Source organism: Diabrotica virgifera, chromosome 7 (assembly GCF_917563875.1).
Source record: "Diabrotica virgifera virgifera chromosome 7, PGI_DIABVI_V3a".
NCBI classification, from domain to species: Eukaryota; Metazoa; Arthropoda; class Insecta; order Coleoptera; family Chrysomelidae; genus Diabrotica; species Diabrotica virgifera.
Genome location: NC_065449.1, coordinates 28,843,171 through 28,850,047, shown reverse-complemented (window position 1 = coordinate 28,850,047; position 6,877 = coordinate 28,843,171). Strand labels below are relative to the sequence as shown.

The window sequence follows — 6,877 nt, the reverse complement described above, 5'->3', positions numbered from 1 at the left end:
AGTTGCTCATTGTCTTTTTGAAAAAGATGGCAAATAAAGTGATTATATTAAACATTCCTATATGATTATATTATTATGCACAGAATAGAAGTTGTTAACTACAACATTAACCATATATTTCTAATAACTTTGATTTAAAACCTTTGGAAACAACCCAAAAGTTATTTTGTATAAAATTACAATCTAACTACTTATTGATTGAAACAAAAAGTGTGAAAAATAGGTCTTTATTAAAATTATAAAATGTCAGTCACAATGTAACAATAAAATCTGCAATAGCATGGTAATCAATAATTTATACAAATATTAGTGAAATTATTTTATTCTATTTTCATTATTTCAAGTTTTCCAAAATCAATCTCTTAATTTGTGAATTTTGTCAGTAACAACTTTGATGTTAGGAAGAAAAGTTTTATATATTCTCCTATTAATATGATTTTCACGGGACCCTTTTGGATAAGGGCTTGTTTTAAAGAAAAGAGCTCAACGGATCTACTTGAATCCTCTCAAAGACGTTTTGATTTGGAAATAAGGGTATTCTTGGCCAAAATAATTTGGGAAGGGGGATAATGGAGGCTGACATGAAAGTAGAGGTTGGTATGGGTAGGTTTTGGTAAACAGAGTGATGAAAATCTTAGGATTTATTTTTCTTTATAAAAAGAAAAATGAACCAGTTTTCATCTCCATCATTAACTGGGGGACCAGTTTTCATCCCCATCATTAACTGTCTCGAGACCAATATCGAGCGTTTATTGAATGCAATGAAAATGAACATTCATCAGTGAACAAAACATTCTCCAAAAAATATTCATCTCGATGTGACATTTCCATTGTATTTTGACAGAATTGTAAACAGTGATATTGATCCACAGGGAATTGTTCGTAGGATTTATGTAGCTTATAGGAACAGTATCCATGTCTTTTCAAAAATCTTTAGAAATCCATACTGTTCTCTAAGATGAGATGTTGACTGGGTGGGAATTTGCTCAATACTTGCACAAATCAAAGTGTCGCTTTGTTCCAAATCTGGATTTACCTCCTGGCGTCTATGACCTCCTCTTGGAGTAGATACCTATCCATAATTTAAAAAATTACATACAATAAACTGAATTGTTGGTGTCAGCCTATTTGGAAACATATTTAAAAATTGGTATCCAATAATGTCTGATAGTCTATGGTAGTATTTCCTAGATATACAGTTCTTTTGTCTTTTCTGTTCTTCACATCTTTCTACTTTGGCTCAGATCCTCACCTTCTTTACTGCCATATTCTAAAGAGTGTCACCTAAAAAAATATATATTTTTTGGTAAATCGTATAAAATATTAATTATCTTATAGTACAATAACTTTTATGAGAAATAACACTATCACTTAAATTGATCATATGACCCTATCCTAATCAACTCTGGATTTTTTTATGCATACCACTTCACTGCATACCATACAGCAGCATACCCAAAAATTATCCTATCGTAATATTTTCAGCAAGCTTTGAAGCATTTTTTATTCTTTCACTTTGCAATATACAGTAGAACCCCGATTATCCGGGTGCGGATTATCCGTGCTATGATTTTCTATTACTCAAGTTGCGTTTTTAAGGTTTTATCAAAATAGCGTCATCGTAAATCACTTGACGGAAACTCTATATGACGAAAAAGAGACTCATAATGAAAGATTTATTTTTTTCTGTTATTTTTTATGGTAGGTACATATTATGTATGTGTATACGTACATATGTATTATACATAAGAAGTACATGTTCGGATTATCCGTGCTTTCCAATTATCCGTGCCACCCTTCGGTCCCGAGGAGCACGGATAATCGAGGTTCTACTGTATCTTCATAAACCTGACCCACCACAACAACTATATTTACACTGTATGCTAGAAATAATACAACAAGTGGTTTTTCTACAGGTAGAAACAATTTGTGACGAAAATAGCACACATCAAAACAGCGCTTAAATAACCACTGGCTCATGCAATCCTCTAACCAACAACAACCATATACTGGGTGAACACTCTCTATAGACTGACTAAATGCGACTATAGAAATAGACTAAATGTGACTACAAACCCCACTAATTTATGTAAATCAGCTATTTTAAAGACAATTTTTTAGCAATTTGATGTAAATTAAGTATGCTATTTCTGTCTTATATGAGTACAAAACTACATCAGTGGAAAATAATTAATTTGTACTGTCAAAATATTTTATATTTTAAAATGAATTTCTATTTAAACGTATAAACATTTGAAATATCTTATTCTTCTCCATCTATGTGTTGTTATCACAGGGCCAGTGATAATGGGCCAACAAGGGATACACTGTAGGCAGGCGCCCCTGTTCAAGGGACGCCAAAATTAGCTTTTTTCTTCTGCTGTTATACAAAATCCTAATTTAAAAGAAGCCCCATGGCTGCATATGCTACATTTCCAGGTGGGACCTTATACCCTAGCCCAGGACAGGATGTTATTCTTTATAAGATTGAGAATCTGACATGCTCTGACCTCAGACCTTAAACTATGGCTGCATTCAGCAGAAAACTGTGATGGTGATGACTAATGGATTACTTAGCGATGTGTAATCGCTAAGGATTCTTCTGAATGGTATACTTTCATGTACATACGAAATAGGTTATGACAACTGTCAAATTCTTCAAAATGATTTGTAAATACGTGAAAGACACCCCAAGAACAGAAATGAAAATTATTATGAAATGGTAATTTATAAATAACCCCATATCATTCATACATAGTTTTAAATTCTTGAATTTCTTGCGACAAAAGAATAATCCAACAAAGCAGCTCAGTCTCAGATATTTATCAGCGTGATTTATATGCCTTCCAGCCTTCCTTGCCTTCAATTAATGTTTTTTAAGATACAGATAACTTAAAATATACATGTCATAAGTCAATCTTATTTGGATTTGCTAAGTAATCATATTTCATATTTCAAAACCTATGTTTAAAATGGCGACCGATAAGTCATCAAATAATAACTAATCGACAATTTATGTGGCATTCAGCAGAAAATCACTAAGCAATAGTCAGCATTTGAGTCTGCTGAATGCACCCTATGTTCCATGAAATGAAGACCATGATCCTTCGTTCTATGATGCTGGTCTTCCTTCCTTTCTTCATGTAAGACCAGCATTAGAATGAAAGGAAGGAATCAGAGGATTAATGAGAGATAGACCCTTAAATGAGGAAGAATGGACTAACTGAAAAAGGTGGAGATTGAAATGTGGAATGCAGCAGAGGCTGTAGAAACCCCTTAGGTAAAATACAGTGATTTTACTACTACTACATATATTAACCACATGCCTAAAAAGGAAAATCTTTGACCAGTGTGGTTTACCTGTACTCACTTATGGAGCAGTAACAGTGGTGTAACAAAATCTGTCGGGGCCCCCCGCAGAATTGGAAATGGGGCCCTCTTGAAAAATTACTAAATGCGACATGTGTCACAAAAACTCGTGTAATTTTCAATGTCACCACCGAAGTGGTCCAGTCAATACTACTTTTCGAGTTATTTACGAGTGAAAATGTTCGACACTGTTCAACAAAAAACCACGTGTTCGGGCGGGTTTTCGCATATAACTCAAAAAGTAAGTACCTATTCGTAAGTAAGTAGCAAAAATGTAGCTTATACAAAAATGAAGTCTATCGACCAAGTAAATGCAAATTTGTAGCTCATGAAGAATTGTTCTTATTTGTCAAATTCCAAATCGAATATTTCAACATGAAATAACCAAAAAAATGGAGAACTTTTCGGGGAAAACTCATTAAAAATTTTTAGTGTTTAAAATAAGTTTTAGGTATTTTTACTTTTTATACAAATTTCTATCATCAAAACTAAGCGAGTTAGGTACGCTCAAAATACAGTTAAAGTATTTTTTGGTAAACAAAACTTGTGAAAATCTCCCCTATTTAGCACCTCAAAAATGAAACTAATCATTACCGCTTTAAAAATTACTTAACTTCTTTTTAAATGGCCTGTAAGTTTCACCGGTTCAAAGTGCCTATTTTTGAATAGGTTTTATTTGAAAGGGCTCTAACGAATCACTAATTACGAGTGTATGCAAATTGTGAACACCAATGGCTTAAACAATTTTTGTTTTCCACAAAAACAAAATAAAACTAAAATATTTATAAAAGAGCAAAACCTTCATTTCTTTATTCTTTGAGATTTTTCGTATCAATAATACAGGGCGGATCCAAGACCGATTTTCGGGGGGGGGGGGGGGGGGCATGAACTTTTTTTATGATATATGCATAGCTTAGGTTACTTCACACTTTACCTCGTTCAGCACAACCTTCACTACCGTTCAGCACAAAGATAAAAACATTTTTTCTCGTAGGAAGCGAGATATGTATTTAAAACAAAAACATTTGTACTGCAAATTTTAAATTTATACTATTGTAAATTCTTGAGGGGGGCTCTCTGAGCCCCCCTTGAACTTTGAGCATAACTCACTTAGTTTTGATGCTACCAGCTTGCTATAAAATGCGATGAAAATGCTATAAAAAAATAGAAATAAAGCTCATTTTTAAACATTAAAAAAAATTTCAATGATTTTTACCCGAAAAGTGATTTGAACGAATTGAACGAATATTTTCATGAGCTACAACTTTTACTGTGTCAATAGACTTCATGAATAGGTACGGTACACCATTTTTTTTTGTTTTTTATATGCTGCATTTTTGCTAAAAATATTTTTTCAATAATATTTAATTCGATGAAATACTTATTTTTTGAGTTATTTGCGAAAAACCGCCTGAACACTTGGTTTTTTGTTGAAAAATAAACATTTGCACTCGCAAGTCACTTAAAAAGAATTGACTTAGATAAAGAAGCTCTATAGAACAAAATCTGCTCATACTTAGTCAATTTATCCATTTCCAGACTTATTTTAAACATATATTTTTCACCCCCGACTGCAGGGTGACTTTCACCCCCCAAGTAAAAGCAACCAATGGCACAACTCCAACTTTGAAGTGGATGATAAGTAGAATCTAAATCCAAATTGCCTGGCAAATACGTCGTGACGCTGATAATTTCACTCCAAAACAGTCATTTACTGGGCTATTTAGTGTATTCATGCACTGTTTAGGACAACTTACATTTTTCATCTTTATTGGTAGAATAAAATAGAAAGAACATTAATAAACGACTACATTATTACATAGTATTATTCTATGAGATGAACAATTTTCTTCGTGCACTACTATCAGCAAATATATCTACAATTTTATTATGTAATACATACAATACATACGATACATTGTATCTATCTGATAGGCAACTTCATTTTCAATACTGTAGTTGATTCATTATACATTTTCAATAATATAACAATAATACATCTTTACATATATATTTATTAGACGACAAGATGGGGCACCTGACATATTGGGGCCCCCGCAAGCTTCCTGCTGCGGGGGCCTCTGTTAGTAGCCCTGAGCAGTAACATTAACACTCACAAAAAAGGTAATGAACAAGATTCGCGTAACTCAGAGGGCCCTGGAGCACCAGATGTTAAGTGTCTCCCTGAGAGACTGATTCCCTAACGAACTACATTGTAGAACAAAAACAACAGATGCTGTCGAAAGAATTGCCTCAATAAAGTGGAACTGGGCAGGACACATTCCCAGATTATCAGAAAACTGATGGACAAAACGTATTGTTGAGTGGAGGCCATGACAAGAAGCACTACAGAGTGGAGGATGCCCATCAACCAGAAGATGGACCACCAATCTGAAGCATGTTATCAATAACTGGAGGTGCAAGCTACACAAGACAGAGACAGATGGAAAGAGCTGAGGGAGACCTATCTCCAGCAGTGGACGCATAAAGGTTGATGATGATTTATATTAAAGAAATCGATAAGAATAGTAGTTGTTTCAGATGTCTAAAATAATCACACATTGTAATAATAGTCAACGAAGACAAAGACAATCCCTACACTCATGATAGGTCTGGATCCCGCGTATGAAAAAAAAGTTGATTAATAGCAAGCTGAAATTTTGTTACTAGCTTAAGGGTGTCTAGTCGGATAAACTTTGATATATACCAACACTGGAACAGGGGCAGTTTTAACTGTGGAACAGGTTAAAAATTTGGAACGGTCACACCACGAAAACGGCACATTTATTTTGTCTGACAGAACAGACTTAAACTCTCCGAACAGAGATTAAACTCTCATGCAAAAATCAGACTGTTATTTATCACCTGTCATAATTCCTGTCATTTGAAATATTCTACATGTTCCACTCATTAAAACGCCCATTTGGTGAAAAATAGCAGTCTGATTTTTGCATGAGAGTTTAATCTCTGTTCGGAGAGTTTAAGTCTGTTCTGTCGGACAAAATACATGTGTAGTTTTCGTGGTGTGACCGTTCCAAGTTTTTAACCTGTTCCACAGTTAAAACTGCCCCTGTTCCAGTGTTTGCATATATCAAAGTTTATCGGACTAGACACCCTTAAGCTATTAACAAATTTTCAGCTTGCTATTAATCAACTTTTTTTTCATACGCGGGATCCAGACCTATGAACCACATCTAATAAACAATATCCTATTATACAAAACAATAGATAGATACAATCAATTGTATAATAGTGGTGAATTATGTCCCCCACATTAAAAACTTGAAAAGGTTATATTGCTCCAAACTCTTACTATTATCATTATTATTAAATTATATATGTATAACAATTTTGATACATACCTTTAAAAATACAGATTTTTCCTATATTTCTTGAAATTACTCAAAACTTGGTGATTATTCATTGAATGTAAATATTTAGAAGCAGGTAAAATCAACAAACTGAACAAAGTCATAGTAGTGTAATGTGGGATGTGGTGATTCTGGCG

At 33.7% G+C, this 6,877-nt stretch overlaps 1 long non-coding RNA gene across 1 annotated transcript; it reads right to left on the bottom strand.

The window, feature by feature from the left end:
* Positions 1-211: 211 nt before the first annotated feature.
* LOC114330603 (uncharacterized) lies at positions 212-6,873 on the bottom strand. Its single transcript, XR_003652504.1, has 2 exons — positions 6,732-6,873; positions 212-1,284 (listed from the first exon to the last, which is right to left on the bottom strand). It is a non-coding gene; the product is annotated as an uncharacterized LOC114330603 (long non-coding RNA).
* Between the last annotated feature and the right edge of the window lie 4 nt (positions 6,874-6,877).